This window comes from Bemisia tabaci, chromosome 7 (genome assembly GCF_918797505.1).
Source record: "Bemisia tabaci chromosome 7, PGI_BMITA_v3".
In the NCBI taxonomy this organism is placed as follows: Eukaryota; Metazoa; Arthropoda; class Insecta; order Hemiptera; family Aleyrodidae; genus Bemisia; species Bemisia tabaci.
In genome coordinates this window covers 28,725,086-28,749,045 of record NC_092799.1, presented here as the reverse complement: position 1 = coordinate 28,749,045, position 23,960 = coordinate 28,725,086, and the positions used below count along the sequence as shown (strand labels likewise).

Here is a 23,960-nt window from a genome sequence, read left to right as displayed (position 1 = left end):
CAACCTTTCCGTTCATCTTTTCTTACGCTTATGTCGGATGAAAAGTTAGATCGTGTGGCACTGACACAAAACCATGACAACTCGATGAACATTTGAACGGAAACCTGCAATTGTCGACACCCACCGGAACGAACAAAACGTTGCGTTGTGCTCATTCTCACCAGTTCGCCTTCAATAAGCTGGTAGGCAATTTGAGCGGCTCAGGAGCAGTAATAGTTGCTCGCAGCAGTTTGGGTATTCCATAAGTTTCAGTTCTAGTAGCATCTTACGATACGTTGTGCTCATTCTCACCTGCAGGAGGTTATTGTATTAAAAGTAGTTCTTCTTCATTAAACATAGTGGAAAATAATGAAAGTATAGTGAGAATCTATCATTTTAGTGCCGAATAGGCAGTTTGTCAAGAATTTTTTGTACAGTGAAACACGTGTGGTTAGAATACTTCCTCGGTCTGATTACAAAATGGAACTGCACATTTAGCACCTCCCAGAACTGAAAATAAATGTTGCCCACTAATAGCTTCTTAATGAGAAACGTTTCCATGTGTCTATTCTTGCGGCCGTGAAACCCGCAAACAATTCCCGAGAAGGATGATACAGAGGCCAGCTCTCCAAAGCGCGGCCGGTAAAAACAGCTGTGAGAAATGTGAATAATTAAGGGAGGAAATTAAAACTCTGAGACCGAAAGCAGATTAGAGTATCGGTGCAGTACGATGACGATAAATCACAAATGAACGAATTTATGCTGAAAGGAACAATGTTGCACACAAACACTATGCACATAGTTCCTTTTAGCATAAATATGTTCAAATTACTTGAACGGAACGATAGAACGCGGACTCGTCCATCTCGGAATGTTTACATTTGCGCTACTGCGTGGAATGATTAATGCCTCATATTTTGGCGGGAAGCCCGCATAGTTATGCACTCTCGTTGTGCGCTATTAATTGAGTAATAAACGCAATTCCTCCTTGTACTGTTTTCAGTGCTCATTTGAGTAAAACAAATCGTCGTTCTCCTCACGAAAGAACGTAACTGCATCTCAACGTTGCCAAATTTCCTTTCGCAAATTGAATTTTTATCAGGAGCTAAGTTGAGATTAATAGGGTTAATACTTGTATATTCTGTAGTCCTCTGTGTATCTAATCAATAAAAAGTAAATAAAAAAATTTAAAAAAATAAATAAATCAGGAGAATCCTTGGCATTTCTGCCTGAGAATTTGCTTAATTTTTCCTCTGATCCCATGCAAAAATCAGAAGTAATTTCGACAGTGATTGCACGGTTTCACTTCCGTAAAAAATTGAATTGTTAGAGTCGATTTGGCAACCTTGGAATGGAGTTAGGTCCCCTCTTGCAGGAAATGACTAAATGTAGAAAAGGTATGGGCCAATCCGCGAATCTACTTCGTTCGGGTTTTCGAGAAACCGCGAGGACGACATTCAAATACGAGTTCGCGAATACGCCATGAACTTTTGAAATTTTGGATCATCGTGTAAGCTGAATCAAAAGCTCACCTTTAAAGACAGAGGGAGACACGTATGACTCAAAATATGAAAAATTCAAGGTAAGTACGTCCTTGTGACGGAGAGCCAACTTGAAGTCTTTTCCTTGGGGGAAAACGTAAAATGTGCCGAGGAAAACAAGGGGGATATTCATCGCAATTTGTGGTAAGCTATGCGGACATCAGTGTGCGTGGATCTTAAATGCTAATTTTAGTCAGTGCGTTATGTTGTGGACTGTTGAGCTTTCTTAACAGGTCTCAATCTAAATAAATATGAGCCGGAGAGTCAGTTACTTTATAAAATGATAATTCATTTCTTAATTAAACTCGAATATTTAATACAAAAACTGTTGTCCCCTTGCCATTGTTAATCTTTGTATTTTAATGCGAATTAGCGCATCAATACCAGTTGAACCTCAAGAGCTTTACTGCTTTCACAGAAATAGATACAAGTGGATTGCATTTTGCAAAAAGGAACCAAAAGAATTCCAATTTTGCTAAGATTAGCAAGTTTTTGCCTTCTGCTTTCATTTTCTTACACCCTTTCAGGTGCCTTCACATTTGCTCCGCTATTGGTCTGGGATCGGCCGATCAAGCGCTTTCTGCACCCCTGATTACTTTACATACTCAAAAATATTTACGGAAAAAGTTAAGGAGAAACTTCATTGGTTTTCTTTTAAAATAATGCGGCATTATTAGAGATTTCGAAACTAGGCGATGGAGATCCGTAATTTCCTACTTCATCTGAAGACGCACAGTGAATCAAGTCAATAAAAGAAATCGGACAAAAGTTGGAAACTTAAGAACCTCACAACTCCGTGTATACAAAACTTTGAGGTCCTCAAAGTGACCCCATTGGTTTCCTTGTAAAATTTCCTTCCAGAGGCACCCCGTACAATTTAAAATGTGACGGAATAAACATAAAAATTTGCCGTTCTAGTTAAAAATTTCATGATCGACCTCTCTGATTCACCTGATCCGGTGTGCGACGGTGCACAGTGTCATCACACGAGATTGATCCGAGCGGCGAAGGTTCAACGAACAGAGGAGACAGGCGAGATGTCTTCATAAATGCTCGATGCAAAGATATGTGATCGTCAGGTTGATGATCCTGTACTCGAAGTTGAAGTGAGATTGAGGGAATATTGGCACGTATAGCGAGAATTAGCCGGCGGCAAACCTGTCTGCAGGCTTTAATTAATCGATTACGCCCGTGCAAAGATGCTTCACGCGCAGCACATTCTCTTCTCGATGAAGCCACATCGCCATATGTACAGCGTCAAGCGAAACAGTCACATCTGAGTTGCGATTTTTCAAAATCTCATCTTCTATTTTAATTTTTTGGGAGGGAACCAACCAACATTTCAGCATGTTTGTGGAAATAACCATCGTATGCGGAAGGTAAATTGCAATGATAATCGAGCGAGGATGTTAGTTAGTTTCTTTCCGAAAAATTCAAGTAGGAGGTGAGATTTTGAAACACTGCAATGTAGATGGTGACTGCTTTGCTTAACTCTATTCATTTGTCTGACGTCACTAGTCGATTCATTAATTCATCATTGATCGTGCTGCTCCTTTCAAATTGCGGAATTTCGCTCCGGATATCAAACATTTAAGACGAAGAAAGAACATCTGTATGAATGAATGTTATTGATTTGTTGCCGAATGATTACCCGTTGTGCGCGCATAGTGCTACTGACGAGGAGGTGCGTGAAATGGTAATACATCAGTTACTGGAAATTCAAAACTTTACAATATGTTAATATAGTTCTGCGCTTTCACACCATTCAGAGACGGAATCAACGTAAAAAAGAATTGTAGAAGTCGAACTTCTATTCTGTGGCCTTTAATTCAACAGTATTCAGGCCAGATTTGAGGGTTTTTTCTCGCTACTAACCCCCCCCCCCCCCCTCATTTTAAGTCTATATTTGATTATTGACACAGTGATAATTCTGGATGAAGATATAGCCGGACTCTGTAGAAAGCAAAAAGTCTGTTTCTGGTTACAATGCTGGTACTACAATATCAAAAATATGATAAAATCGATATTTTTTTGTATTTTCAGGGCTGCTCAGTTTAGCGATGGAACTAGGTTTGAGTAAACCTCAAGTAGTTTTTCCACAGAGCACCTACTTCTCTAGGAACAGGTGATAGCATACATCTATATTCATGTTCGTCGTTGCATTTCTCACAGTCTTACAAAAATAGTATCGCGAGAAATTTCCAAACCGCTTACAACTTTCTGTCGTAAAATTAGAAACCCGTACTTTTCCGTCTTTAATTGGAAAGTGCAGTAGGAATTGGAAAAGTTACTCTCGTTAATGAAGAAGATAGAATTCGCAAGGCCGAGATAAGCCGGTCATAGGTTCAGATTCTCAGAGAGAATATTCGACGAATGCGATTTTTAATTTTGATTTAATTTTACCTCTCAATCAAATCTTTTCAACCCAGCATTTACAAAAGAAAAAAAAAATTGAAAGCAACGAACAAATGAATGTAGGTACGTCCGTAATTCTTGCGTCAAAAATATAACTCAACATCTACCGGAATCAATGTTTGGATCCTGTCCAATAAAGTAGTTTTCATTCTGAAGCGAAAAGCAAGAGAGTAAGGCAGATTTGCAAAAGAAGTATATTTAAAACGTTATTCTTGTCTTGAAATACGATATCTCACATTTTTGTACGTACGTCAAACGAAATCATTTCAAAACTTTCAAAGAGACATCAAGATTCATGGACAACAGTATCCAACCAGTTTGGGGAACTTTTCATCGAAAAAACTACAACAGGTATTTTCCTCCCAGAGTTCGGCGTTAAAGCTCGCAGTTTACAAAAGCCGACGTAAACCATCAATCTAAAATCCACACATCAAGCAACCTTGGTCCACCATTTCTTGCAGATCCGTATATCCTCATCTCGATACTCTGATCGGATTTAAAGGGCAACACCCATTAAGAATGAAAGTGCTCGATTCGCACAGTTGCCAATATTGCACCGAATAAATTGAAATGAGCTCAACTTAACGCTGAAGCACACACAATAAATAATTCAATTTTTTCAATGAAGAGAGACAACCATGTCATACGTGTTGTCTACGGACTATTCGCGTCGGATTAGAGCGAATCGCGATGGTCGTCATGCGTCGCGCGAGCGCGCCGCGCCGCGCCGGGTCGGAACCTAGTAAAGGATGACATTGCCCCAGATTAACTGCACGTCGGATGCAAGAAGCATCATAAAAACATTGTTGCCTCATCGTCGAAAAAATACGTGCCACCTAAAAACTGAGGTGGAAACTCGATCCAAACCGTACAACAACTCTAGCTGAAGGGATGTCTTTGTTGCATACTCAATCTAACGAAGGCGCATTGACTTCCACACGGAAAAAAAAACCACGTGCGTGGGACCCGAAGTTTAGGTCATATGGATCTCTGAGGTTTTCAGATTGCGCATCTGAACACTTACGGTCTAGCTGTCGAGGTTCGGATCACACATCTGAAACTTCAGTTCTTACATCCGAAGCACTTCAGGTGTGAGAACCGAAGTTTTTCGGATGTGAGAACCGAAGTACTTCGGATGTGAAAACCGAAGTACTTCAATGTAAGAACTGAAGTTTCAGATGTGTGATCCAAACCTCAGCAGCTGGACCTTAAGTGTTCGGATGCTCAATCCGAACACTTCAGAGATCCGTATGACTTAAACTTTGGGTCCCACGCACGAAGTTTTTTTCTCCGTGCACTAGGCTGAGGTTCTTTCCAAACCTACGATGTACGATACAGAATGGGTTTCTCACGGCTACGAGAGCAACAGGATGGGCCGCAATAGAAATTCGTCATCTTGAGTTTCTTTTCAATTATAAATGGACGTATTTCTGCCAAACGGAAATATGTGCACTATACGTGACCTTTATCATACTTCTCATGGGTCTCACGGCTTATGTCTTAATGCACATAGTTCCGATTGGCAGAAAATTACGTCAATATAAGTTCAGTATATTCTCCAAAATCGTGGACATTGTCAGGTTTATTCGCTAAATGTGAAACACTATTCAAAAGAACGATTGTGAACTTACGCGGTTTCATCGAGTCTGCTAACGCTTAAAATCAGAGGTTTATAAAAATTGCAATTACCTGAAACAAAAAACAAAACAAAAAATTCTAAAACACATTATGAAAAAATCGGAGGCCACTAAAAATCATAGATTTTGTCATAGGGAATATGAACAAAAATTGAGTTTTCAACATCAGGCCGTTTTGTTAAGAAATGCTTAAAACTTAAAGTGTTATTGCATTTCATTAAACAAAATCAAATTTAGGGTGCGAGAAATGTATGCAAATATCCGCAGTGGAGATAGCATGGATTTCAGCCCTGTGGGGCACTCTTCACTAACTTCATCAGTAAAAACGAACAGGTTTAACGTGACTCATCGGTTTTCTCGATAACCACCCCTTTGCAATTTATTATGCGATAAAATAAGCATCAAAATTGCAGTTGTAGTAAGAAATGTTACAAACTGGAAAAAAAACACAAGAGTCCAGGACTCTTATAAAACATCGACAAGAGAAAATACTCTTGATTCGATCAGATTTAAGCTTGAATCAAGAACCAAGCCTCTTAATTTGAGCGGATTTCCTTTCGACTTAAGCTTAAATCTGATTGAATCAAGAGTCCTTTTTCTGTCAATGTTTTCAAGAGTCTGGACTCTAGATCCAATGTATTTTTTTCCAGTGCAATCCGACCTTCCTCATTGGCTTATTCTTGCTGTTAACTTCCCTCCTGTGCGGAAGACGGGAGCGCCACATGGCGACTGAAACGCGGGACGTCGACGCGCGACGTTGGCGGGAAGCGACGCAACGCGACAGCCCGTGAACTTGCGGGCCCGGCTCGCGCTCGCGTTCGGAGCGACGAACGGTCGGACGAGAAACGAGAAAAGAGCAACAAATGGTGTTCATTAATACGTCGTCTAAGTGAATTAGAATGAATTAATTGGAGCGAAAACGCGGTGCCGCGCCCCCGCCCGCCCCCGCTGGCATCGCGGTTGTCATCCGCGCTCTGCAACCCGAACCGCGGGAATCTCGGTGAAATTGTCATTCCCTCTCGCCCTCGTTGACACCTATTCTGCCGTGCTCAGGAAAAACGCCGTATGAACATTCGGGAGTTGCCAAATTTCCTCCGATAAATGTTCAGTTTTGAGGATAGCTATGAATATTTCCTCTTGAAATTTTCAGAGAATTTAGATCGGATGGCGAATAAAAATCTCTGAAAAATTCGAAGAAAAATATCCGCAGATTTCCCGAAAATGCATATTATATCAAAAGAAATTTGACAACGATTGAAGGCTTATACGGCGTTTTTCCTTAGCACGGCAGTATTCCGATGATGCTCCCGTTTAATCGTTGCGCCGAATTGGAGAGTCACTTTCTCTCGTCTAGTATAGTTTAACTCGGTTCGTGGCAATAGAGGGCAGTGAGAAAAAAAAGGTGGTCGCATCTTGAGGATAGTTCACTCCGTGACGTGCGTAGGTACAATATGGCGTCGATATTTCAGCAAAATCCGAAAGTTCTAGTATGAGAAACGGACCGTAACGTCCGTTTTAAACGCTCAGCCGATAGGGAGCGCTATTAGATTTTAACCTGCCGCTAGAATTTTAGTATAGAATGGTGGTAATGCGTTCATGTGGCGCATCAGCTCATAGAATTTAGCGACTCTTTATGTGACTCTCGTTAGTCCACTGGCCCCTTCCATGCCCTCGGGGGGGGGGGGGGGGGGTTGGACATGGAGTCGAGTATGCAAAATCGACATTATTTTCGATTCCTGAAAACGGAATGGTAACCGGAATGAATAAACGAGCGTTTTGACGTAAGAAATCAACGTTCTTTCTAGAAATTGATATCTTAACCTAGACATCCTTCTTCTCCCAAAAAAACTTCCAATTGTACCATTTGACAGAATATTTTGGTCTTCTTTATTTTGAAGATGTGGTTGTAAGAGTCCAAAAAGGCTCAAAACTCCCGAAATTGGATATTAAATACTTGTTGGAGAAACATTTAATGCCCAGAAAGAGGAAATTCAGGCACCCCGCACGCCCACACGGCCAGGACCCGCCAATTGGCTAAACGCTGATCATGATTGACGCTCTGTGACAATCAGCTGCTTCCTCTGCCGGGATGCTCTGATTTGAATAATGACTGCTTTGATGTAATTAGCCCACGAGAAGAATCAAGGCACACTGACACAATTATCGTTGTTCAAGCTGATCGGGGAAACATTGACCCGCGCTAATCAGCTGATGGCGTGAAAGTACCGTTGAGGACACTCTGGCTCCCACCCAACTCAACGGGATGCTGATCAGTAGCTGATTCACGCATAATTTATGGTAAACTATGCTCGGATATTGAATATCACATCATTATAAGCACGTTAGTCGCTCGTTCTATTCTACCGTGCTAAGGAAAAACGCCGTATGAGCCTTTAGACGTTGCCAATTTCCCTTTAATAGAAACCGAATTTATTGAGAAAATTTAGAATAATTTTTCTTTCAATTTTTTAGGCGATCCTGTTCGAAATTTAATCTATTACATCTGAAAATTTCATGGATAAATATACATAAGTCTCTTTAAAAATAAATATTTTATCAGGGGAGATTTGGCAACGTCTAAAAGCTCATACGGCGTTTCTCATTAGGACGGTCCCTCGAGATCGCGTGGGCCTCTGAACTCGCGTGCCGAGTTCTTGGCACAGGTTTTGATGGTTTCATTAGCCGCTCGTGTGAAACCATAGATTTATCTAGTATTAACAATTAGAAATTTATCTAGACCGGAACCCGAAAATTTATTGTTCCGAAACTTCCAATTTAAAGTTCTCATCCGCGTCTAGATATGTGAACACTTCACGGGAAAGGGGATCTTGGTTCACGAAGGCAACATTTTTATCAGAGCGATTTTTGACATGTTAATAAAAAATCGGGATTTAAGATTTTGACTCTCTCAAAACCTTTCCGGTATCAATAATAGTGGGATAAACTAAGTTGCAAGGAGTTCGCTTCATTTTTATTTCAATAAATACTGGAAAAAGTCTCTTGAATCCAGCGTGTAGACTCTTGAAAATTTGACAAGAAAAAGTACTCTTGATTCAATCGGATTTTTGCTTGAATCGAGAGCCATCTCCATTTAAGCGGATTTCCTTTTGATTCAAGCAAAAATCCGGTTGAATCGAGAGTATTTTTTCTTGTCAAATTTTTTAAGGGTCTACACTTTTGATTCAAGAGGCTTTGGTTTCCGGTGAAGAGAATGATGCATCATGATCTTGACTATAGGAGATCATTCACTTGCAGATTCATCCAACTCGAAATGAAAGCCAAAGGCTTAACCATTGATCTGTGACTTATGTGTGTTTTTTTTTTACTCCTCTTCTAAATGGAACCATTCAGGGTTACTAATTTTAATTGGCGCAGACGAGGGCTAGACTGAAGGTCTATAAATAAGAAACCAATCTGAGCGCAAATTTTCTATCTTGGGCTTGTTAATCATGTTCCTTGAGACTACCGCGGGTAGAGTATATAAGGTATACGAATGTGGAGTGGAAAGTTCAACAGTGACACTGGAGAGATGAATTATAACTTCACTCTTGTCGCTAAGATGTATTGAAAGTCAGAATAGCTCCTCGGAGCCTCCGCGTACTTGGACCATCAAGAAAAAAAATGAGAGTTCAATTGTTTATTGTTACCGTTTAAAGAGCAGCAAACTTGTCTACACAATGGCGGGAAGACTTTCATGAGTCCTCATCTAATTAAAGCATCTTCGGTGTATGATTAATAACAGTCGACTTCTTATTTTCATCGATAGGCTCTGGTTGTTAGTTGACGAGTTCCAGATGGATCACCCATGGAGACAAGGTTGTCATATAATAACAGGAGCGAGACATTTTCTTCGAATCCAGAAAAAAACCGCGCCTTCCTTTTTCGTTTAAAAAACTCTGATGGGAATGTTTGGTCACAGTCGCGGAACACGCATCTGCATTGCAGATTTTCACTCTCTTGATACTATCGCTTGAAATAACTCCGGAATATTTTTCGGGACTTTTCTTCTTACGAAATTTTACTGAGGAACGAAATAAAAAGAGAGATTCTTTGAATTTAAACGAATTAGTTTTTGGCGGAATTGATAGAAAATCTGCATTTTAAAACATGAAAACTGAATGCGCGCGATTTTAACTAAGAAGAAGAAAGATCAACTTCAATTAGTATATTCAACTCAAAACCCCACGTCCTTGACAGAAACGCAGTAGCTTTGAAAACACCTCAATCTCCTCTAATACTTTAACTCACAATCAGTTTAAATTAAATACAATTATTTTTCAGTGCAAATCGGCTGGTATGGGACAAGGTTAAGAGGTATCTAGTGGTCTTGAAATGAGTTGAAGGACTTGAAGGACGGCCTACAACACCCGAAACAACCCTTCGTAGACGGATGAAAGGGTAGAAAAAGTATCACTTTCGCTCTTGTTTACTGATTTTTTTTTTCTTTTTTTTTCTTTTTTTTTTTTTTTTAAACCTAGGGCCTCGATAATCCGAGGAGGCGCGATTTTCAAGCTTATAGTCAAAGGGGCGTTGCCAGATTGTTGACCAGCGTCGTCATTTTGTAGACAAAATTACCTTACATTACGGTAATCCTTACGAGAAAAACGAAAAATTGGGCGTTAGAACGGCACCAATGCTGTTGACAGAAAAGAAGTTACTGGGAACACATGTCTGGCCCTCCCAGTTTAACCGTTTCTTTGCGCGGGATTCGGGCGTTGTTTGGGAGGGTTGTCAGTCGATGCACCGCAGTGCATCGGGGTTGGGAAGGGGCGGAGGGTGGAGGGTGGGCCCTACCCTAAATGCCCCCAAGGTCAACGCGGGCCCAGATCTAATCTGTTCCAGCCTGGTATTTTCTGGATTTTGGGGCCCTGATCATACGTTACGACCCACTATCCCGACTGCAACACGTCGTTTCTCCAGTCAGTATGTGTGAGCGGGAATGCACTTCGAGCGCCACAGTTGCCACATAACGATGGGTTTTTTAGCAGTAGAATGAGATGCGCTTACGTTTAAACGAATGGAAGAAATGTTGTAGTAGGCGTCTTCATCGATTTCATTGATAAATGAGAAAAAGGTTAATGGCTCCCACCAATCCGGAATTCGAAATATGAAAAACGGACCAAAGCGTCCGATTTTCATGCTCAAATCAACTCATGATATAATTTCAACACTTGATATAGAATGACTTTTTTCCATAAGCTACACCATTTCAAGAAAATCAATTATGAAAATCGTCTATACCGACCTAGGTCATCAAAAAAATCCAGGATGCCCGAATTGCAAACACCTCCTTTTTTCTTATCCATGAGCTCCATGACTTAACCTCAGAATGGAGATGTTGCATGTGTGAGGAATTTGCGATTTGACTGTTGATTCCTACGTAAAAGTTCGCGAGAAACACGATAGTGCCACTGTTTTTTTCTGAAATCAAATCCAAAGCTCAAAAAACGCTCTCGAGTCGAGGCAAAAATGGAGGGAATATCCCACACTATCCTGAGGGACTCTCAGGATAGCGTGGGATATCCCCTCCGTTTTTGCCTCACTTTGAGAGCTTTTTTTAAGCTTGGGAGTTGCTTTCAGAGAAAAGCAGTGGCACCATCGTGTTTCTCGCAAACTTTTACAAAGGGATCAACAGTCAAATCGCAAATTCCTCACACATGCAATATCTCCATTCCTATAACATGTCCGTGAGCCCGAAGCAGAGGACGGTAACGTAGCACTGAGAACTTTAGAGGAGGCACACAGCGACGTAAAACCTTTTGAAAGAGTCTCTCGAAATGTACTGTTGGCAACGGTTCCAGGGTATTTTGAATGGTGAGAAATCAGAACTGAGTAAAATCGTGGTCTATTTACATCTGCCACAAAGAGGCTCCCGGTGAATCGAGGCAGGTTACCACCAGCAGCGGAGGTGGTATCCTCTCTCCAAGTGACGCCGCTTTACGTCGCTGGGCCTGAGCACAACAACTCACATAATTCATGACTTTTCTTTTGTTCCCGTTAATGCTGTCCGAGCGTGTGTAATTACCCGTACACAAACTCGGGACCAGAGCGGGAAAGTGACATAAACACCGACACCCACGCCTGCGCATGAACCTACAATGTAAATGGACTATTACTGCCAAACAGAACTATGTGCATTAAGACATGAGCCCCAGGACCCGTCAGGATATATGCATAACAGGGCTCACGTCATAATGCACATAGTTCCGTTTGATAGAAATACGTCCAAATGTTACTCGTCGCGATTCAACTCTGCCGTCTTACCGTCTTAAGGAAAAACGCCGTATGGGCCTTCAGACGTTGCCAAAGTTCCTCTGATAAAATATTGATTTTTACGGATATTTGTGGATATTATCCCTTGGATTTTCCCAGAGGATTTTATTCGTAATCAAATTAAAATTATCCGAAAATTTAAAGAAAAATACCCATAGCACTCTTCAAAAATAAACATTTTATTGAAGGAAATTTAGCAACATTCGAATGCTTATACGGTATTTTTTACTCAGGACGGCAGTGTTGGAGTCACGCGTCGGGCCGGGGCCACCAAGTCGCTCCTCCGAGGTGACAGATTTTAAGATTTTTCGGGGTGATAAATATTCATGGGAAACCACCAAGCTCGTTTGAAAATTGTGATATCAAGGAAATAATATTTATTTAATTCCTTTAAACCCCTTAGTATGAGATGTGGTCTCAGGCCTACGGAGTGACAATTCAATCCAAGAGAAGAAATACCAAAGCCCTACTTAAAGATATATCTCCCAAACAAGAGTACAACTTTAGGGGAATCAGTGGTGTAAATTATCAATATCCCTCACAAAGCAATGGGCTAAGGGGATTTTGATGGATACTTCATATGCATACTTTTCATTTTCTATTAATTTTATTTTACTTTCTTTAAAAAAGAAGGTTGTTTGATTTATCCGTCCGTTGATCCTGATTTGTTGCGGGTACCCGAATATACTTCTGCCTTGAATTGTGATGAATTCACAGCATCTCCATGAGCAGTTGAAAAAACTCGCTATCGCGTGAATTCAAGGGTAAACCAGGAAAAACCAGGAACAAGTACACGAGAACCTAGCACAGGAGTAATCAAGAAGCACCTGAAGGTGGGAAATTTTTCTGAAGTGGCTATCGTCTAATTAAAAAATACTTCCTCTACACTAGGGGAGCGAGAAAGTAATAAATTGAAAAATCAGAAGATAAGGAAACAGAAACACTGGAAAAAACACATTGGATCTAGAGTCCAGACTTTTAAAAACATCGACAAGAAAAAATACTCTTGATTCAATCAGATTTAAGCTTAAATCAAGAACCAAGCCTCTTAATTTGAGCGGATTTCCTTTTGATTTAAGCTTAAATCTGATTGAATCAAGAGTCCTTTTTCTTGTCAATGTTTTAAGAGTCTGGACTCTGGATCCAATGTGTTTTTTTTTTCCAGTGAAAGCTAACTTATTAAAAAATTATTGAACACGAATCCTGATAGGAATGAAAAAACTGACAAAATATCAACGAAATAACCTTCACACATACAATGGAAAGTCCCTTAAAAAGAGCTCTCTGATAAAACCTTATTTTCCGATATTTAGACAAGTAAATTTTTAACATCGACTATTTCGTCGCTTGGCTCACAAAACGGCGTAACTACAATTCAAGATGAGCCCGATAAAGCATCGAGTTATTTGGACAAGAGAGTTCGGCGTCAAGTGTAGTTACGCCCTTTTATGTCAGCGAGGCGACGAATTAACGCACGGTAAAGGAGCAGCGTTTGTGGACCGAATTTGCGAGTTACGCGAAACCATGCAAAAGCAACTGCCAAGTCATAATTCTCAACTCAGAACAGACTGAAACAGATATTTTTAAATTTGCTGCTCTGAAATACGCGACTAATGGAGAAATGATATCTACGTGTTCAGATGGGAGTGGGACATGGGAAAATGCCATCTCAGTTAACAGATTTATGGAGCTTCCGCGTGCATACATACAGTCTCGTCAAACTGTGATGGAAAATTTGCAGATTTAACTCGAAGTCATGAAGTAACCTATCTTTGTGTAAAATGAACGTAGGTACCACACAATACTATGTCTAGTCGTAAAAAAATCGTCCCCATGGACTTAGCTCCCTGTTCCCGAAGACAGTCACATTTCTAAAAAGAAAATAATGGGAGGCTGATACAATGCAACTATATCCCTCGCAAAAGAGCGTACCTATCTAAATTGTTCTCAAATTTTCCTTCGCAACTTGGATTTTTACAAGGAGAGTCTTGGGTATCTCTTATCGAAATGTAGCTGATTTTTCTTCTGATCTCATGCAAAAATAAGAAAATTTTCAGCACAATTTTCATAGGTACTCTTATACATAAAAATAATTGAGTCGCTTAAGAAAATTTTGCAACCTTGGAGTGGAGTTGCGTTCTTTCGTCGGAGAAATGACGATTTATGGTGTCTCTGTGGGCTGATTATACTGAAAATAATGCGATCATGTTGTTGGAAGCGGGTGGTTGCAATGTAGAGGTAAGTCATAGACCAACTAAAAGGAACCCGCGAGCTACCCTGTAGTTACTCAATAATTTTCACCCTTATTCGTCTACAACAACCACCCGTTCCAACTAATAGGATCGCTCCATATGCCCCATGTCTTCTTTGTCTATGAAGTTCAATAATCAGCCTGCTGGTCTCAATGCCTATACTTTCGCATATACATACATAAAGCCGCTTTTATAGCGCCGCCTCGCGCTCTGCGACGCTCAATCGCCATTGCCCCCTATCCTCCCAGAGATCATCAGGCAATTGGCACCTTCTGATCTCCTCCTCCACCCCTTGTCGCCAATCTTTCACAGGACGTCCACGACTTTCGCATAAAATGAATTGGGATGCTTTTAGTTACGAGTGGCAACAATGACCTCAGAACCGAAGAGAAAACACATAAAAAACGGAGCAAGTGTATAAACAATGCGGCTGCTGTTTCCCACTCCCCCTAGCATCCTCCGTTAGCACTTGTTCGCTCATCCTCCTCCCACGACAGTACCGAGCGAGTACCTCACATCATCCCATAATCGCCGACACGCATGTCAAAATGCTTGCCATACCGCAAACGCTGCCACATAATCCACAGCTTTTTCGCTTTATCTGAAAGGTCAGTTCCGCATCCGCAGGTCGCATTCGTGTTTTGGCGATTGAATCTTACGAATAGGTAGTGCTTTATGCAAAGATGTACTAAATAGTATTTGAACCACTTGAGGTACATTTTGCAATTCGGAACTATAATTTTTGGCTCAGTTTATAAAGGATATATTTGGAACGAGTTCATCGAAAAGGAATCGACCCACATTAAGTTGAAACTGAGAAAAAGAGGTTTGAAGTTTTATTCCTGCATAAGGCTCCATGTAGAAAATAAACTTTAACCCCTCTTTTCACAAACTACACTGGAAAAAAAACACATTGGACCTAGAGTCCAGACTCTTAAAAACATCGACAAGAAAAAATACTCTTGATTCGATCAGATATAAGCTTAAATCAAGAACCAAGCCTCTTAATTTGAGCGGATTTCCTTTTGATTTAAGCTTAAATCTGATTGAATCAAGAGTCATTTTTCTTGTCAATGTTTTCAAAGGTCTGGACTCTAGATCCAATGTGTTTTTTTCCCAGTGTAATTTCTGTTTTTCGACTTTCAGATTTTGACATGAGAAAATAAACGACTAGTGGAACTCATTGAATCATTCTTAACTTAATTTTTTTCGAGAATGTGGGTTGGTTCCTTTACTGATAAACTCGGTCCATTTACCACCCTACTATTTTATTCTTCTCATTAAGGAGGAAGCTCTGGCGACGTTGGATTTTTTCTTGCAAGCACGCGAATGAACTCGAAAATTGCATTCAGGTGGAACGATGCAATGCCGCGGTGAGCGCCGCTCAACGCAACAAGTGGCTGATGCCGCTGAAGCTCTCAGCTGCATGCATGAAGGGAATGTCTTCCTACCGCAACGGTTTAAACACCATGCAGGGATGGCTAATGTCAATGGACGCATTATATCGACGTTGCCGTCTTTGGTTCTAATAACGAGGAGTGTAATCATTTGCAAGACAGTGGTTTCTACAGCAAGTTAATGCCTAAAAACTGTTTATAAGATATCTCTAAAAACTAAAACTGGAAAAAAAACACATTGGATCTAGAGTCCAGACTCTTAAAAACATCGACAAGAAAAAGTACTCTTGAATCAATCAGAATCTGGCTTAAATCAAGAAGCAAGCCTCTTACTTCAGGCGGATTTCGTTTTGATTCAAGCAAAAATCCGATTGAATCGAGAGTATTTTTTCTTGTCAATGTTTTCAAGAGCCTGAACTCTAGATAGGCACAATGTGTTTTTTTTCCAGTGAATTTTTTCAGAGAATTCTGGGTTATTTCTAGTGAGGTACATGTCGGGGTGCATGTTTAGAATGTGATTGGTCGTTACTTCCTGATTTCTAAAATGTTTTACTTAGTTTATCTGCTGATGGTCATTTCAAAAGCAAAAGCTATTATTTTCCTGCGGACGTTTTATGCCGAGTTAGCGCCAAAATCTAGCACTATCTTCTTATTATAATTTTGGTGATAACGCGGCGTGAAAGTCTGGGGAAAAGTTCTAAGGATGAAAGCTTTGAAAAGACCATCAGCAGATAAACGAAAGAATACATCTTGGTAATCAGAAGGTAACGACAAATCACATATTACCAATAAGTGACAATTTACATACATTTTTTTAAAACATTAAATTTTTTTTTAAAAAAAAAATATTAAAAAAACAGAGTAGAATAGAGGCAGAATAACTTGGTTTATTCGGATTATATGTGACTCCAATTTTGAGAAAAACTTGATTCTAGACGTTTATTAGTTACTTGTTTAAAAAGTCATGACTTCACCTGCCATGCAAATCATAACAATAAAAAACTGGCGCTATTTGGTAACACGGCAGAGATGATGTAATCGTGGTGCCAAAGGCCCACCAGAATATGAAAAATTTAATGATCGAAATCACCCTTTTGGTCATTAAACCATACCATAGCCGGTAAAATGAATGCACTTTTCTAAAGTCCGCTATAATAACTGCGTTTAAGTCGATGTGCTGAAATAACATAGCTCAAAAACTGAAGGCGTTTTCCTTGGTGGACGCGGTATTGAACACAGTGCAGCTAGTAAAAGCTTACCATCCTCGCGCTGTGCTCCGTCAAGTCGTCACCCACATAATCACTTGGCTGACCTATTTTAATGCCGCTCAGATTACTCTCGAAATTGACGCTTGGAACAGACGGTGCGATTTAAATTGCCGAGATTTGTTCACGTTAAATGGAGGTGATTCACCCCATCTAGATGCGAACTGATTTTAATTACTATTCCCGAATGAAGATCTTTCAAGAGGGAGGGGATGTTTAATACTGTAAAAGCTCGTCCGGAACACAAAGGTGCCTTTACTTTTGATTAAATCGACTACAAAGTTCAAAAAGCTTTCGAAATGCAAAAAATAGTAGCAATTCAAATTGTAATCAAAAAACCCCTAAAAACAAAACAGTTCCTCCGGCAGACAGGAAGAGGATTGGCAAGTTCCATGTCCCAGTCTCCGAGGTGAATAACAACTTGAACCCACCTGGGAGTAATTTCCACATAGTAATCAGAGGATGTCGAAGGGATCGGCCGACAGTTTTTGGCGTCATAGTTACTAAACGCAATTCAAAAAGAAGGGGTGTGATAGAAAAACAAGTCCTGGATAAATGGTTCGACGCCAGTCCTTTATGGTATTTCAAAAGAAAGACGAGAACAAAAGAACAGACTAAGTCTGGAGTTAATTTCCTGTTGACTCCTTACACACTATTTCCTGCTCTTTAAGAGTTATCTGATGGGATTTTTGATAACTCTGTTCCTTCAGTTAATACAAAGAAACAAAAAATGCTGACAAATTGAGCTGTTGAAAGGGCACAAAAGGACTCGTGGCAATCTCGAATAAGACATGCTGGTTTAATTAATGCTGAAATGTTAACCAAATATGTAATACCCTTTCCGAATTTGTACGGCCTAGGGTTGAAAAACTCCCCTAACTTTCTGAAGTTTGGCTCCTTAAACACTCTAATACTCAAAGAAATACACATTCTTAAATTCCGAATGGATAGCATATTAACCTCATCACGAACACGTTATAGAAATTTAAAATCATCACGTCCTGTATTATTGAACGAAGGTTTAGAAATCTAACCACCCTTCCCTTCAAACTACGAAAGCAGGCTCAAATGTCTCTTTTTTAAGACCAAGAAAGGTCATCCGTGCGTTGCAAGAAATGAGAAAACCAATTTTTAAAATAAAATAGCGGAGCCCCATGATGGGGGAGCCTTTCAAGCACTAATTGAATATGCCCAGATCAGGTTTATAGGGGATGAATTTCATCTCTCGCTATTCTGCCGTGCTAAGGAGAAACGCCGTATGAGCCTTCAGGCGTTGCAAAATTTCCTTTTACGAATTACAAATTTTTCGGGAAATTTATGAATATTTTTCTTCTGATTTTTCAGAAAATTTTTTCGGTAATTTGACCAAAAATATTCAACAATTTCAGGGAAAAACATACACAATATACCTAAAAAATAAATATTTTCTGAAAGGAAATTTGGCAACATTCGAATGCTCATAAGGCATTTTTACTTAGCACGGCAGTGCTTCGCTGATGGCCTAGCTGCATCTCAGATGGCAGGGATGCGATCTTGAATCCCCAACGGAGATAATACCCCGTTTTGAATGAGGTGTGGAACAGGTAGGATGCAGAATGCAGATGGAAGCGCAGGTAGATGGACAGATTTTCTTTCACTCTCTCGTTGGGCAAAAACCGCAGATCAACGTGGATTTGCTATGGTAGTTGCGTTGTTCTTCTTTTGATGGGCAGACTACTACTACAACCTTGGGCCATGGGCACAATAGGTTGAAATTCTCGTGCGTGAGTATATGTGGGAGATTCTTTGGATCTATGATGTTTACAAATTTAGTTTTGGGGTGAATCGATGGACGCTCTTTCTTGTGTCAGAGCGACATGCGATATTTCACATCGATTTGTTCAATTTTTTCAGTCACTCGTCATATTTCTCGAATTTTCAGATCGCAATTCCGTTATCAGGAGACTAAGGAATTCGCGTGCCAATTTTACGAACGAATTCAACGTAATGTATCCGCGATTTTTTTAGAGGGAAAATATCGTATTCGATACTGATATCGAAACTGCACTCGACTGCGATATTTTTCCCCTAAAAAATCTACGCCTTTATTACGTTGAGTTTGTGTATCAAAATTGGTAAGTGAACTCTTTAGCCTCCTGACAACAGAATTGCTATCTCAAAATTCGAGAAAAATGACGAGTAGCCTGGCGCAGCCAAGGCTGAATATTCGGTTCCAGCATCCGGAACTTTCGGCCTCTGAGCCCGGAACGTCCGGTATGTCTATATATAACCCGTAACCGTTTTTTCAATGTATCATTTTTTTCCTTCGGAGAGATAGATTTGCAAAAATGGAGATGTTACATGTGTGAGGAATTTGCGATTTGACTGTTGATTCTTGTGTAAAAGTTCGCGAGAAACACGATGGTGCTACTGGTTTTCTCTGAAATCAACTCCCAAGCTCAAAAAAAGCTCTCAAGTTGAGGCCAAAATGGAGGGGATATCCCACCCTACCTGAGAGTCCACCTCTACATCAAGACGAACTCTCCATGCAAAGATAGGGAACAAATACATTAGCAGGGTTGCCGTATTTTCAGTTTTGGAGTCCCCAAATAAAGTGGCAGCCCTGTCGATGTATTTGCTGCCTATCTTTACATGGAGAGTTTGTCTTGATGTAGAAGTGGACTCTCAGGATAGGGTGGGGTATCTTCTTCATTTTTGCGTCAACTTGAGAGCTTTTTTAGAGCTTGAGAGTTGATTTGAGAGAAAACCAGTGGCACCATCGTGTTTCTCGCGAACTTTTACGAGAGAATCAACAGTCAAATCGCAAATTCCTCACACATGCAACGTCTCCATTCAAGATTCACATGAAACTCCAAGTACAAGCGATAATGCATGAGCAAAATTCAAAATTCTGATCGTGAGGACGGACATATGGCTGTCTTCGAGTCAAGCTGGCAGCGAGTCGTCGTAACCTGGACTGGACTATCATCTATCGGGAATCTGATAGAACGGTGCTGATCTGTTTCCAGATACTTGGACACGGGATAGTAGATACGCGCGGTTTTTTTCAAGGATTCCATGCGGAAGGAAAATCGCGAGACAATCGGACAAAGGGCATAATCTCTGCAGAAAACCGGTCGTTTACAGCTCTCCGAAGAAAATCATCATTGCCTCATCTAAGTCATAAAACTTTCGCTGCGAGCTTCAAAATTGATGGGATAGCGCAGTGAAAGTTTCATGGGAATTAGTTTAATGCTCCAGGAACTTAGTTTGCTCGGGTGGGTATTACTTCAGTTCACGATGTTGCTGAAATTGAATCGCAGTGAGAACGAAAACACACCAACTCGGAAAAATGGAAATAATTAAGAACACAAAAAACTGCACAGTAGATGAAGAAGTTAGTTTAAGAAAAATATTTTTGCTGCCGAAAGACAAGTACTTATGGCCACTTTAAAGGTCCAAGTTGGAACAGATGCGCTAAAACTTCAATGACCTTTATGTAAATTAACTGTCTTTAATGGACATTGAGTATTATCGAGTTACCGAGTTGGTGTGTTTTCGTTCTCACTGATTCAATTGTGATATAAACTCAATTTTCATTGTTTTCCTTGCGTCTATGAGCAGATGCTAATAGCAATTGTAAAATTCACATCCGGAAACTCAAAGGCTGTCGAAAAACGAACTGATCAGTGATCAGTGTAAACCCACTAAAGTAATTGGGCGACGACTTCTTTTGCAGAATGAATTACGCAATATTTCACTCAAAAGGTCTGGTAGCATGTAAGTAATATCCAAGGTTTCAATGATCGAGCCTTGAAAGCGGAGCTTTTCCCTATCGCAAGATGGAGCTTTAGGTAAGACTCTTTTCGTCCCTTATAGTAGGGGCAATAAACGTCAAATAACAAATAAAACGATCAGCTTGAGGTACAGCCGTATGAACGCACAACCTCCTAACTTTTAAATACATCCTAAGAAATAATAAGCACAGAAACTATAAAAAACCAAAGCTCTGAGGGTTTACCCCAAAAAAATCGAATGATTTACTGCATATGACACACGCTATATTTTCATACTCTTTTTGCATTTATTTTGAAAAACCTCGTATCTATTTCTGATCAGTCAATCTAAGACATGAACTAAACTTTTACAATTCATTTTTGATAAAAAGTACCAGATTTTTTGTTTTTAAAAGCATTAATTGTGCTGTGCAAAAAATATGAGAGATTTTCATGTTACTGCCAGTGCTGAAATACAATTTTGGGGGGAGTTTTTAACGTTGCGAAATCGCGGAGCAAAGCCCAGTTTCACTATCGACATTCACAACATTTTTCCTGTCTTACGGACCAAAGTGTTCGTCAAAAACTATATTCCTCTCAAGGAACAAACACACGTTTTACTGCCTCAGTCGTCCTGAATAATTTTAAAAGCGGCAAAAAGCGTTTGAAAGCCTTAAAAATGGTGCTACTTAAAGAATACTGGGAAGACGTGTTGTTTTAGGGCGTTACTTATCCGTGTGCAAAAAAAAAATAAAATAAAATAAAAAAGAAATAAAAATAAAAACCAAGCATCTGCACCTCAAAGTCACGGGAAAAATTGAGAAGCAGTGTTGATAACGATCTTTGGCAGACAGCAGCAGAGATTAATACCACACGGAGAAAAAAAACTCGTGCGTGGGACCCGAAGTTTAGGTCATATGGATCTCTGAAGTTTTCAGATTGAGCATCTGAACACTTTAGGTCTAGCTGCCGAAGTTCGGATCACACATCTGAAACTTCAGCTCTTGCATCTGAAGTACTTCGGTTCTCACGTCCGAAGTACTTCGGTTCTCACATCCGAAGTACTTCGGTTCTCACATCTGAAGTACTTCAGATGTGAAAACTGAAGTTTCAGATGTATGATCCGAACTTCGGTAGCTAGACCTAAAGTGTTCAGATGCTCAATCTGAAAACTTCAGAGATCCATATGACCTGAACTTCGGGTCCCACGCACGAGTTTTTTTTCTCCGTGCATCAGCGTGGGCGTGGAGTTGTTCGCTTTTAAAAATACGTAAGATTGATGAATCTAGACCGGGTCGAAATATACGTTTCGCCAAAAATTCGAAGTCTCGAAATAAAATAAGTTTTGAACCACATATATTTTCAAGAAACGACAAAGAATTTGCGCGACGAGGAACTTAGTATTTTTTGTATTGCGCGTATAATCCAAAAATTTTTTTTTTATTTATCCAACTGGGGATGGCTGAATTTTCAGCCGAAACGTTTTGGTCTTGTTAGTGAATTTTTAGCCCTGTTACCCGCTTTTTAAATTGTTTTTTACTGTACACTGGAAAAAAAAAGCACATTGGATCTAGAGTCCAGACTCTTGAAAACATTGACAAGAAAAAATACTCTTGATTCAATCAGATTTTTGCTTAAATCAAAAGGAAATCCGCTGAAATTAAGAGGCTTTGTTCTTCATTTAAGCAAACATCCGATTGAATCAAGAGTATTTTTTCTTGTCGATGATTTAAGAGTCTGGACTCTAGATCCAATGTGTTTTTCCCCCAGTTCCATTCTGCTCTCTGTGTCAAACGTTCCTCCCTTCCAATCGACCATATTTTGCTTTCTTGCCCAAAAACCTATGCTACACGCATCAAAATTCAAAATTCCTTTCCTCGCAATATCCATCCTTTAGGCTCAGATGATCCAATAGTAGTCACTGAAATTTTAAAACTTTAAGCAATTAAATTTAAAAATGTAAGGTCTCTTAGTCCCCGACGGAAATATTCTGGTTGCTGATCGTCGTAAATTAAGTAACTAACTATAACTAACTATTATTATTATGTGTTGCCTTTTCTACTTTTAGTGGTGTTCCATACGAACCACTAAGTGGTTCATGAGCCACAGTTTTTTCTCAGTGCATAACGTTATAGGGACACTATCTTACCTGTTGAGCAGAATCACAGAGACGACTTAAGACACTTCTCACTACCGTAAAACCGTAGCAACAAGCAAGCGCGACGAAACAGAACTGAACGACGCGGCCGGGGACGCTTGCGATCAGGGTGGACGAGACCCCCCGCCCCCCGCGCCCTCACTCTCGCCCTCGCGCGCTTGGATTCAAAAGGACGAGGACCAATGGGAGCGCCGCATTCGACAGAAAATTCCCTCCCGGAATGCACTCGTGCATAACTGCACAGCTCCCCCTTCCCGCTTTTGTCTTCCGTGAATCCGATGAATGGCCCGACTCCCTCGGCCGCTGATGCACTCGGGATTATTTTGGTGGGAAGCCTGGCTGGCTACTCACTACGAAATACCAGGAATACGGCGGTGATTTCCCAGTATTTGTGAGTGTGGCGTGGTCGATGCTGCGTTTATAAGATCCTTGAGGCTTGTTGAAATCAAGAGAGCAAATTTCCAACATCCTCACGCTGGTGTACAAAAAAGAGAATTTGCATAAAAATGTTCCATCGCCTCATCTGAGAGTGCTTCGTGAACTGATCAGTATTTTTCACGGTTTTCTTCTGAAATGGGAAATTTTAGCAGATCACGTCATTTCGTCACATTTCCTCCGATAAGTTTTCGATTAAGAAACTAAGGTTATCTTCGTGCTCAGCTTTCTCACTAGTTTCGTTTTAAACATGAGTTTTCCAAATCTTGCACACCTGTAAATTCTCTGTTCCCAAAATCCTCAAACAAAAAAGCATCTGAAAGTGAGAAAATGTGCCGCCTAGTTACGTCATCAGACGGTATTCCCTATTTAAACACATGTATTTTTGCAGATTACATCATTTTGTCACATTTCCTCCGATAAGTTTTCGATTAAGAAACTGAGGTTATCTTCGTGCTCAGCTTTCTCACTTGTTTCGTTTAAAAAAGATTTTCCAAATCTTGGACACCGGAAAATTCTCTATTCCCAAAATCCTCAAGCTGATGAACGAAATTCCGACACGGTGCACGACTGTTCCAATGACATAACCGCATACTCACTCACTAAAATTGTCAAACTTCCTGAGATTTTTCAACATGGGCAAGATCACCAAGATAAGTATAATATGAAAACTTCTCACCATGTTTGCAAGTCTTGGGTGTAATTTTGCGATATTCTCCCAATATTCTCCGGTATGAAACATTTCCTAAATATTGAAAATGTAGGAGGTGTTCGTGAGACAGCGCATTACGAACTTGCGTGTAATTGTCATTTTTTCCAAGACATTTATCTGAAATCACGATAAATTGTCTCA

At 40.2% G+C, this 23,960-nt stretch overlaps 1 protein-coding gene across 1 annotated transcript in view; it reads right to left on the bottom strand.

The window, feature by feature from the left end:
- Prip (aquaporin prip) overlaps window positions 1-22,798 on the bottom strand; it is a 102,792-nt gene extending 79,994 nt beyond the window's left edge. The window contains exon 1 of the mRNA XM_019057963.2: window positions 22,664-22,798. The gene's annotated coding sequence lies outside the window, so the exon portion shown is untranslated. The remainder of the gene's footprint in view (window positions 1-22,663) is intronic.
- Between the last annotated feature and the right edge of the window lie 1,162 nt (window positions 22,799-23,960).